Raw genomic sequence first — 13,095 nt, 5'->3', positions numbered from 1 at the left:
TAGAGGAGACATGTTATGTCGAACCATGTAATAATAGTTCTTTCTTGGTGTGATTTTTTCATATTTGTTAATTCGATGTATATTTTTCACTGCGTAATCTCTAACAATATTAGATAAAAAAAAAATTAAAAACATATTATAAAATTTTCTTAGTCCTATTCATTTAGTATTTTTCTGTGTGAGAACTATACAATTATCAGACAAGTTATCAAATTCCTTCCAATAAGTAAATTGAATATTCTCTCTTTTTTTTTTTCGCATTCTTATCTTCAACCTATTATGGCATATGGATGTCCTTATCTCCAACTCTATTATGGGTATAATTCCAAGATCTCTCGTATATCTCCAAAAGAATATTTAGCAATTATCCTTCCATACAGAATTTAAATAAAGTTTTTCGAAAACTTTTAAAAACGCATCTAGTTGAAATATTTTCGAAAACAGTTTCCGAATAAAATCATTAAAAAAAAGAACGAAAAAGTCGTTTTCTCTTAAGATTCTAGTGAAAATCAAAATGTAAAAAGGTAGCATAGATCCCAATTTGCATAAATTGATTAAAACCTTCACCAACCTGAAACTTTTTTTGTTTTATCCTGAGAATCCAATCTCAAAGTTAGCAGGTGCCTTGGATCTATATAATCAAAACCTTTTGCCTATTTCCATGCTTTGAACTCAAGCGAGATGATTGGCAACTAGAAATATGTGAAAATGGGCCTCCTGGCCTACTGCCTGCCCTTTTGCTACAGAATTTTTTTTTTTACAGAAAATCAAACACACATAACTCTCTGGGACCGCCATGAAATTTGCAGTCGTGATATATACGATGAGATGCTGAAGATGCCTCAGCAGCAGCTCAAGTTGGGTTCATTTTTTTGCATGTTTCTGCTCAGAATACCAGCTAGATAGCTTTTAAGGCTTTCAAATCAGAACCCACCAAACTTTTAATGCAATTAAAGCCATGTAGAGTCTCCAAGCACCAGGTCTTGCAGGATGAGATGATTGTTTGTATATGGAGACTAGAGTCAAGGAATTTTTGTAGCAAAAGATGCTTGTCTGCATATGTTGTTGAATCACACTCAATTAATCTTTGTTTCCCTCTCTTGGACACCATTGTACTCCAATATTATATAAGCGCGTCTGGTATTTGTCTGAAAGCAGGTTATTGAAGTATACCCCTGTACTCGATATTAAATGTATGTGAACTTACGAAAGACCTAAATCTTGGCTTTCTTAATAGAACTTACGAATATTATATGTTGATTATTATTATTATTATGGGTAGGTTAGTATAATTAATTATTAAAAATTGTAATAAAAAATGGTTAATAGGTCACTGAAATCTGTCGTCGGAGTCAATTCAATTAACGAAAAGTTGAAGAGATAGGATGGAAATTGGTATAAGATGATCCTCTTTGTCAGATCTAACATCTATATAACTTTAAACACAAACAATGTGTTTTGTTTGGATCTGACGGAGAAAGCTTTCTGTCGAATTCTCCTTCAAATCCTGGGAAAAAATAAAAATTTATTCTTAACAATTACATAAATAGATAGAGAATAAGACGAATATTTTGATCTAGATTGTTACCAAAGCAGCCGTAAATTTTCCTATCATCTGATTCCGACAATGTGACTGGTTTTCGGAAGCCAATCCACCATTACATAATCAAGATATTTAAATTTAAACTAAATTTAATATTTTTATATAAGTTTATATTCATATGCATAGGGGTATATTAGGTAATTTTCAATGTGTTCTGTAAAAATTTCATTGTTCCGATTTAAGTTACTTTTTCTGTAAGTAATTTTATTGAAAATAAGTGATGATTTGTTAAAAAAAAAAAAAAAAATCAATTAAAAGACCGAAACTATATAGATTAAATGAAAAGTGATAAAAAAAATAAAAAAGAAGCTGTTTTCAAGTTCAAGGAATTCGCTTTGGTCGGCCAAGAAAGGCTCCTCATAATTGGGCCAGGTTGGGATTAAGCTTTCATTGGCCCAACACTGGGCTTACCAAGCCAACTTACCCTAACACGGCCTGGTACAGTATGCATGGGTTATAGTACTGTTGGACTAGTAGCAAGGGACTAGTCGGCGTAAATTTGATAAACGTTGCACCAAATTGTGTTATACTACATAACAGACAATTAATTTTGTCACAGCAACATTATTAATAAAATGATAATAACCTCTCTTGGTGGTCGGGTAGGACAATAAAGATTCTTAGGTTACTCAAAAAATTTTGAGTTCAATTTCTCTCGATTTTTAATAGGGGTAAATAGAGCTGAGTGGGCCGTGCCGACCTATGATCTAGATGACACACACAACAAAAAAACAATACGACATGACAAAAAACACAGCACGGCAGACCACAATCATTGACTGTGCATGGGCCTTAAAAAAGGAATGTGGCGACACAAAAAAAAATAAAAAATACTAGTCTATGTGTACAATAAGATATATTTTAAATTTTAAGAATTAGAAATTAATAAAAAATAAAATTCTAAAATTCTAATCTAACTTTAAGTTTGTATTTTTAATTTATAAATTAAACTTAAAGTAATAAAAAGTGTTGAAATTATAATATTTCAATGTTCATTATTTTACGAAAAATTTTATTAATTTCATAATGATATAATATTTTTTAATTAATAAAAAATACAATATCACTAATATAACAAAATAATATATTTTATAATAAGTATTAATAATAAATCAAAATTATCATAAGGCCGCCCCACGACATGGCTCAAGGATACCACCGATTAAACGGCCATGTCGTGGGCCTTCAAATTTGGTGAGTTGACAACAACACGATAGGATACGAATTTTTGCGTGCCTTGACAGGCAGGCTCACGACAAATGAATTTGAATTTTAGATACACATATGGCCCATCGCCGGCTCTGAGGGTAAGCATTGATTCCCCTCATTTGGTTGTTAATACTTTAGAAAACATTTCAATTATTTATCGCCTTGACCCTTGTTCATGATTCAACTCATATTACACTATTCTAGGATTGAATCTGAGTTAAGGGTTATTACACACGATGTTAAAGGTGATTTTTATGAATTAGTTTTCTATCGTTTTATTTTTTGCAATATAAAAAATAATTAGAAAATATGAAAAAATGACGACGTGTTCGAAATATTTATTTTATAATAGTATTTGAAAGAAAATGCGAAAAAAATGTAACGAAATTTGTTGGAGATGGGGCTAATATTGGATTTCTCTCTTTGATTACATGTGCGCACGCTTTTCCCATTTACAGTATCTTATGAAGAAAGAAATTGGGAAGAATAAAAACAGAACTCAAAATCTTCAGACCAAAACGAAGTATACGCAAAATTTAGTGCAGAACAGAGAAGAATCAACGCAACAGAGTTGCCTAATGCTGAACCCTGACGTTTCAACCCCTTAAACAAGCAACACCATTATCTTCAAATTCAATTCAACCTGAACAAGTCAAATGGAACCCAGAAACCGCTTAAACAAGAAGCATTCTTATATAAAAATATACAATACTTACTTATATATGCATATATATGATGCAAGGTGTATATAATTTATATATGTATAGAAAGATATAGATCGCTTTGCTGGGAGTTTTGAAGATGAGTGGATGGGGAATCGCTTTCATTTTCCAACTACAAGAGACATTTTTGCCCACGCTATTGCTGGAGCTTCTGTGGTTTGTTTATTACTTTCTTTGTTTCTTTGTTCATTTTTTGGGGTTTGGTGGGGTTTGAATTTTGTGTAAAGTTTGAGAATTTTGTGTTCAATTTGAGGGTTTATAAGGGTTTCTTGATTCTGTTTTTGGTGTTGTTTTAGGTGCAATTGCAGCGACTTTTGTGTGCCTTGGATGTGATCAAGACAAGATTACAAGTACATGGCCTTCCTCAAGGGCCTCAGTCTGGTCGTAAAGGTAATTCTCTAAACCCTTTGGTATTTTCTGGTGTTATTCTGGTGTAGTTTTTTTGGCTTTAATTTAGTTTGACTGGAGTAGGGAGTGGAGTTTGAATTTGTAGTCAAGGGTTCGTATAGTTTTTAACTAAAATAAGTCAAGTGAAATTAGTAAACTCTGCCTGTGCTAGTTGCGTTCTGAAGAGAAGAAGAAATATGTTTGCAGATGATTTGCAATCTCGGTTATGGCCAGGTATCGAGTTTCAAATGAAACAGTTCCTTAAAATCTAAAGTGAGGACATGGCGACTTTGTGCACTTGGTAGATGAATAAGATGATTGTAATTTTGTTCACATTTTGGGAAATGATGGACTGTCCGTATGAGTTTTGTGCCGGAAAATTGTTGTAATTGTAAGCTGGTAGCAGTCACTAGGAACTGTGCAGGACAAACTGTGGTCATGAAACCTAGTGTTCACTATGCTTATCTATAAAGTAGTATTTATTAATGCCAATGTGGTGCTTTTTGCTTATGAGAGAAAAAAAAAAAATTGCATTGGTGATACTGGAGCATATTTTTATTCTGATTTTAGCTGCTTCAACAATTGGTATTCTTATTGGTGCGCTTCTTTTTCTCTTTGCTCAGGTAGTGTCATTATAAATGTCTACAGCACATATTAAAAAATGAAGGCTTCAGGGGAATGTATCGTGGCCTCTCGCCAACAATTTAGCATTACTTCCAAATGGGCAGTGAGTGCTACTTTCAGTGCTTTGTTTCCAGAAGGAAAACAAAGATGCTTGAAACCCCTTCCATTGTTGAAAGACAAGCCTTATTAAAAAATATATATTGTTATGTTAATTTTTTTTTTTCTCTAGTTGAATTATGCTAAGGTTCTCTTTTAATCATAGGGCCAAGAATGTGATCATTTCTATGATGTGCTACTCAATTGTGTTTTCCCAAACTATCTCAAACCTATCTTTTTTTTTTTGTCAATATTTTAGAGAATTACTTTGATGAAGAAATCTAGTTTTCCCTTAGTAATTGGTTCAAAAAGGACATTCAAGTTTTTAGAACCTATTTTTTACTATCAGTAAATGCTGCAAGTTTTGAAAATAACCTCCCTTTTCTCATCCAAAGTCAGCTTTCAGAATTTTCTGAACAATTAGTAAGGGCCAAGGGATTGTGTTTTCAGAAGCAAGATTGTCTTTCCTAGTCTTTGTAATGTTTTTGTTAGGTTGAAAGGGTATAATCATATAACAAGATCATTATGGATAACTCCCCAAAGAAACCACTCGTTCTAGGTGAATGTAAGCCAACTTTTGTTGAAAAATTTGGGAATTTCACTGGCATGTATTCTTATATGTCATATAATTAAGCTAGTTTTATAATATTAACTATTTGGGTAAATGATTTATAGTGTTGAGATAATCTTTCTTACACCAGAGATACATTATAACCAATCAATCATAAGACGAGTATATCTTAAATACTTTGATATAATACTATATGATTGGTTAATTGTATGTACATATGCTAAAAAAACATATATATTTAATAATATTATCTTATTTTTTCTTCTTTCGAGTTGGGATTAATTAATTACCTTATTGAGGTCATGAAACTGCTACATAAGATTTGTTATAATTATAATAGTATGATTGTCGAGAAAGTTTCGACCATGAATCCTGAATCTAAAGTTAAGCTAATTGAACTACATCATCAAGTCAATCTCATAAATATCATCTTCTTTCTCCGTTTAACAATAAGGATAAATCATCTCATTTATCATTCATAATCTTAAAATCAATTATCTAACAATATGAGTAGTGATACATGCATAAACTAATGTATCATAACTCTTTTATTATCACGTCATTTATCTATATTAATTAACATTTATTGAATTGCTTTTGTATACAAATTCATCCATTCACTTTGTAATACCTCAGCCCACAACTGACCCAACATTATCAAGATATTATTCGCTTTTAATAACTTGGGTGGCTTGACTTTCAAACTCAATCCCTCACGAATTTGTTTTCAGGCCTAAAAACCTTTGTTGAAGCCTAAAATACATTTTGATATTTGGTAGATTCTTTTAATATTTGACCAGCTCAGACCCTTCATTCCCAAACGATGTAAGATGTCTCACATTTTGTACCACATCAATAAATATGAAAGAATTATATATCCAATATTATTCTTGACGACGTTAGTCAAAGTATAACATTACAGAAAGATTAATTCCATGCACTCGTCCATCTCCCACAACATCGTGTACAACAACAAGAACAACAAAAAATATCAAATTTCACTCAAGAATTTTTCCAAAGTTTTGAAGCAAAATTATTGGGGAGAGAGTGAAGGAGTGAGAGTGGTTGTGGACGTGGACGTGGAAGCGGACGTGGAGATGGGAAAAAAAGCTGACACGTGAGTAAAGGGTGTGCATGTGTTTCTGTGATGGCAATGATGTGTATAGCATGTGTACGCTTGTCTGATTCGGCTCTGTTTTGATCATAATTTTGTACGGTGATTATTTTATATCTTTTATTTAGGTGGTCCTACTGGTCCCCACGTGTTATTCTTGTGGGACCACACTACCCCACCTACACCTTACCACACAGGATTCTATTTAAGGTTTGGATTTTGTTAAGAGGTCAATTCTACCTAGTTTGTCTGAGTAATTAGGTGATTAGTTGGAAAGGATTAAACTAGAGATTGGTTCAAAGGCTAATCATCTAACTAATATGATTGAATTAAGTATGGGGGTAATGTTACCTTTAAGGATGATCTTTCGATTCTGGTCTAGTAGGTCTCAACCACATTTGAGATGAACATTAGAAAGTGTTCATTCGAGTTAATTAATGTTATCTCTGTATTATTGTGTTATTTATAATTATTGGTTAAAAGGTTAATTATGTAACTCATTAGAAAGGATTACGAATAACAGGATAACATTGATTTTGGTTGTGATCTTAAGTATTAGTGTAAGGGGTTTTAGTTAAACCTTGAACAAAGTTCTAAATGTGCTCATTTTAGATAATGTTACTTTTATATAGTAATTGTTACACATAATTAATTATCGTAGCACAAATATTAGAATAATTTTCAGTTTGTTTTTGAAAACTTCTCATATATATAAATCTCAAGGGATTCGTTTGACGGTCAAAGAGGTTTGTTCCCTTAATTGATTTATTCGATTCGAATCTTGGACCGTCTACTATATTATGACTTACTTTTGACTATTAAACTTATAGAATATTCAATAGATCTTGAAGATTAATTGATATACGTGTAAACTATTATGAATATTTTGGTTATTGAAAAAAAAAAAATCATATATGTATAAGTCAACAATTCAACAGAAATCAAATGTAATCGTACTTACTTTTTTAAAATATGAATATCAGCAGTACAAGTCAGACTAATAAGTGATTGACTCTTTAGTAATATTAGTAAAGTAATAAATTCATGGCAACTACTACATATCTACTTGGACAATAGAGATAAAATGCTTTCATTATAGAAATGAAACCATTTCACCTGCTTTTTGAAAATCGATGAATTTAATATTTTATGGAGCGACTAAAAACCTAAGGAGTAGGTTACTTTCACAAATTCTGTTCCCTGGTAAAGCTGCATTTCTCATTAAATATATTAACCCCATTTGAATTCTCTGGGTTCAGTGTCGCAAGTGCATGAATGTGCATTCATGCGAAGTCAAGAACTCAAAAATGAAAAAAAAATTTAAATGCTAAGAATATATATATATAATCTCTTACAAGATTATGCCAATAATTTGGCATCCAATTATTCGAGCATGATATCAAGTTCATTGTAGGATTTTCATTACTGTTTTACAGGGGATCCTCCATAATCGAAAATGAATTAAATGCCTCTTGGTTCGGGTTAAATGCTTGCCAACTATTAAAAGGATTAACCTATTAGTTGATTTAATCTACCCGTTCTTGTAATCTTAAGACTAACTTATGTTTATTTTGGTTCATCCTAACTGAAATTTTTTGATCTATCCCTACTTTTCACTGTACTCAACATTGGAAATAAATTCCTGTTTACGACCCTATAAATAAACCCTTGTGTTGAGAGCACAAAACTGTATTTGTGGGCGCCATTAAGGTAGCAAAATGGGGATATTTTTTCAAGCAGCATTTAATCAGTCTAAGCTTGGGACAGTTAAATAATGAACTGCAGAATGCAGAAAACTGAAGGGTTGTGGTTGGAAACAAGTAATGTGGTTGGGGAGATAATACTAATTCAGCTTTTGAATGAAATTGACTTAAGCTTGTTCTCCAAAAACACCTCAGGATTTGTGTTGTTATAACTTACAAGACAATTGTTTATTCCTGTGGCCCATATTAGTTTAAACATCACTAACACATTATTAAATTGCATACCAACTATAGGATTTAAAATGGGAGAAATGTAGTTTTCAAAGCTTAATCTTGTCCTCGTATTAATTATGGGTTGAAATATTGTAACTTAATTTTCTAATACAATCTATATGTCGTTTAACTTTTCCTGACTTACGATGTTGAGAGATGACTTAAAAATTTAAGTTATAGTATCATGAACTTATGTTTAACAACTTTTTCTTTTTTATAATAATATTTTGTTTAGGATTGATTCATATAATTAAATAAAAATTACATAAAATTTATATAAAATAATTATTTTATTTTTTATCTGATTATATGATTTAATTATAAGCATAACATTTTTTTTTTTTAAATCGTAAAACAATATATGTATATGAATTTCTAGTTACCATTTTATGAAAATAGTTGAGGCATAGTTGCCCTGGAAAATCTAACCAAAAAATGTCTTAATCAAACTTTTCCCTGTCGGATTCTTGGGCTTGTTTGTTTTCAAGATATTTTATATCAAGATATTTAAGAGTTGCTTGGTTTGATTCTTGGAGTTGTATACTTCAGCATTAATGGGTAACGGAGATATACTCGGGGTCTTGTTGAGTAGCATCCTCAAGCTCGTAGATAATTTTGGGCTCTTTTATATATAATCGTTATAAGATTTTTTTTAAGTTACTAATTCCTTATTGGGTTAGGTTTAGGAATATGAATCTTTGTAAAACTAGGTTTAATCTATTAAACCTAGTATATAAACATACTTTTCTCTTGTTATGTGTGTGAGAGCAATTCATTCATTGTAAACGAGAGAAGTGAGACATATTACAATAATATTGACTCAATTAGACGTAGTCTACATTAGGTAAACCAGGATAAATTATACGTATTATTTTCTTTGTTTACTATTTAATTTGTTTTACTATTATATTTTATTCTTGTTGTTGTCTCTATTTCGTTCATTGATCACTAACACTAATAATCAGTCATATTTTTCCTAATGGAAATGGGAAAAAGCTATTTTTTTTTTTTTTTACTTTTAAGTTTTAACTGAATATTAAAGACTTTGTTATTTGTCTTAAATAACGTCTCCAAAAATATCACCATTTTAATTTTTAAATTCCAATCACGTTACTATTTTACTTTTATTGTAGCAGATATAGTGGATACACACAATTAAGAAATTAAAATCAAATTATTTACAGAATTAAAATATTTTCGTTATATTTTATCAAATTCATTATTTGTAATACAAACTATAAATATATATCATAATATTGAAAAGATATATATAAATGGATACTAGTTTTCAGATATTTAAAATTTTTAAAAACAAACACATAATACTTATAAATTGTTGAGATATTGTGGTTCGGTTTTCTATTTGTTCCCATATAAAATTGTATGTCTTTAAAAAACTATTTAATGAAGAATACAAGGAATAGAATTATAAGAGTTATATTATGAATTAACATATGAATCCTATTAGAAATAGAATGTCTCATATCATAACTATGTCTCATATCATAACTATAAATATAGGGTGAAAACTAATTCAAAGATATAAGAGAATGCGAGAACACATAGTATTTGATGTACGAGTTATTAAACACTACAGGTAGAGTGTTACTCTAAGTATTGGATTGAGCATGATTAGAAACTAAGGTGTGTTTTTTTCACAATTTTTACCCTATCCTATTTCTATCTTATCTAAAATACACATTTGTTTCCCTATTCTGAAAATATTATTCTATTTTATTCAATTATTTTTAAATCCCATAGGTTTGTTAATTTAACTAAACACCCCCAAAAAAGTTTAAAAATTGATAAAAATACCCCCACCAACTTATATTTGCCCGATTCTGAGACCCACTGTCGTAAGGTGGTTGAAATCTCATATAATGGTGCACTATCGATTGTATCTAGCTGGTAGTGCGCCTATCTAGCCTTTTTTGGCCACATTTACAGTGGATTTGGCCGGAAAAAGTCAGATCTATAGCCAAACATATGGCCGTTGATGGCCAGATCTTTGGTCGTAGCTAGTCCTCAATGACGGCCATATCTTTAGCTATCGTTGATGATCAAACACGGCCAGATCTAACCGTAGATCTGGCCTTTTTCGGCTAGATCCATGATGGATCTGGCTGGAAAAGGTCATATCAACGCACAATCGGCCAGATCTAGTCGGTCGTCTACTGATACGATGACTCTGGCCACCCTTCGGCGGTGGTGGCCAACTACCGGTATTTAATGGGTGGGTAGAGGTGTTTTTGTTAATTTTCAATGTTTTATTACAAGAGGTGTTTAGTAAATTAACAAATCTAGGGAGATGTTTTTGTTAATTTTTAAATCATACCTCGTAATAACCGCCAAATTTAACTTTTTTTCAAAATATTATTCTAAAAAGTATTAAAATAATGAACTAAGTGCATCCTAAGATTGTTTTCGCTCTGTTAATTATGTACTGAGTTTATGGTGTTGTGTACTCTTTTATATTGTTTTTATGAAACTATAATAAATTTATCTCATTCGTAGATGCAGACATGTTATGTCGAACCATGTAATAATATGTCTCTTTCTATGGTGTGATTTTATTCATATTTTGTTAATCTCGATGTATATTTTTCACTGCGTAATCTCCTAACAATAATTAGATATTAAAAAAAATTAAAAACATATTATAAAATTTTCTTTAGTCCTATTCATTTAGTATTTTTCTGTTGTGAGAACTATACAATTATCAGACAAGTTATCAAATTCCTTCCAATAAGTAATATTGAATATTCTCTCTTTTTTTTTTCGCATATCCTTATCTTCAACCCTATTATGGCATATGGATGTCCTTATCTCCAACTCTATTATGGCGTATAATTCCAAGATCTCTCGTATATCTCCAAAAGAATATTTAGCAATTATCCTTCCATACAGAATTTAAATAAAGTTTTTCGAAAACTTTTAAAAACGCATCTAGTTGAAATATTTTCGAAAACAGTTTCCGAATAAAATCATTAAAAAAAAGAACGAAAAGTCGTTTTCTCTTAAGATTCTGAGTGAAAATCAAAATGATAAAAAGGTAGCATAGATCCCAATTTGCATAAATTGATTAATAACCCTTCACCAACCTGAAACTTTTTTTGTTTTTATCCTGAGAATCTCAATCTCAAAGTTAGCAGGTGCCTTGGATCTATCATAATTCAAAAACCTTTTGCCTATTTCCATGCTTTGAACTCAAGCGAGATGCATTGGCAACTAGAAATATGTGAAAATGGGCCTCTCATGGCCCTACTTGCCTGCCCTGTTTGCTACAGAATTATTATTATTTTTTTTAACAGAAAATCAACCACCACATAACTCTCTGGGACCGCCATGAAAATTTGCAGTCGTGATAATTATGACGATGATGCTGAAGATGCCTCAGCACAGCTCAAGTTGGGTTCATTTTTTTGCAGGTTTTCTTGCTCAGAATACCAGCTAGATAGCTTTTAAGGCTTTCAAATCAGAACCCACCAAACTTTTAATGCAATTAAAGCCATTGCAGAGTCTCCAAGCACCAGTGTCTTGCAGGATGAGATGATTGTTTGTATATGGGAGACTAGAGTCAAGGAATTTTTGTAGCAAAAGATGCTTGTTCTGCATTTAATGTTGTTGAATCAACTCAATTTAAATCTTTGTTTCCCTCTCTTGGACACCATTGTACTCCAATATTATATAAGCGCTCTGGTATTTTCTATGAAAGCAGATGTTATTGAAGTATACACCATTGTACTCGAATATTATAAATGTATGTGAACTTACGAAAGACCTAAATCTTGAGCTTCTCTTAATAGAACTTACGAATATTAATTATGTTGATTATTATTATTATTATGGGTAGGTTAGTATAATTAATTATATAAAAATTGTAATCTAAAAATGATTAATAGGTCACTGAAATCTAGTCGTCGGAGTCAAATTCTAATTACCGAAAAAGTCTCGAAGAGATTAGGATGCGAAATTGGTATCAAGATGATCCTCTTTGTCAGATCTAACAATCTATATAACTTTTAAACACAAACAATGTGTATTTTGTTTGAGATCTGACGGAGAAAGCTTTCTTGTCGAATTCTCCTTCAAATCCTGGGAAAAAATAAAAAATTATTGTCTTTAACAATTACATAAATAGATGAGAGAATTGAAAGACGAATATTTTGATGCCTAGATTGTTACCAAAGCATGCCGTAAATTTTCCTATCATCTGATTCCGACAATAGTGACTGGTTTTCGGAAGCCCATTCCAACCATTACATAATTCAAGATATTTAAATTTTTTTAAATAAATAAATTTTAGAACTCATTTAATATTTTATATAAGTTTATATTCATTATGCATAGGGGTATATTAGGTAATTTGATCAATGTGTTCTGTAAAAAATTTCATTGTTCAGATTTAAGTTACTTTTTCTGTTAAGTAATTTTATTTGAAAATAAGTGATGATTTGTAATAAAAAAAAAAAAAAATCAATTAAAAGACCGAAACTATATAGATTTAAATGAAAAGTGATAAAAATAAATAAAAAAGAAGCTGTTTTCAAGTTCAAGGAATTCTGCTTTGGGTCGGCCCAAGAAAGGCTCCTCATAATTGGGCCAGGTTGGGATTAAGCTTTCATTGGCCCAAACGGTTGGGCTTACCAAGCTCAACTTACCCTTAACACGGCCTAGTACAGTATCGCATGGGTATTAGTACTGTTGGACCAGTAGCAAGGACTAGTGGTAAATTTGATAAACGGTGCACCAAATTTGTGTTATACTCACATAACACGACAATTAATTTTGTC

The sequence above is a fragment of the Pistacia vera genome, unplaced genomic scaffold (genome assembly GCF_008641045.1).
Source record: "Pistacia vera cultivar Batoury unplaced genomic scaffold, PisVer_v2 Contig40, whole genome shotgun sequence".
Taxonomy (NCBI): domain Eukaryota; kingdom Viridiplantae; phylum Streptophyta; class Magnoliopsida; order Sapindales; family Anacardiaceae; genus Pistacia; species Pistacia vera.
This window is presented reverse-complemented; position numbering follows the sequence as displayed.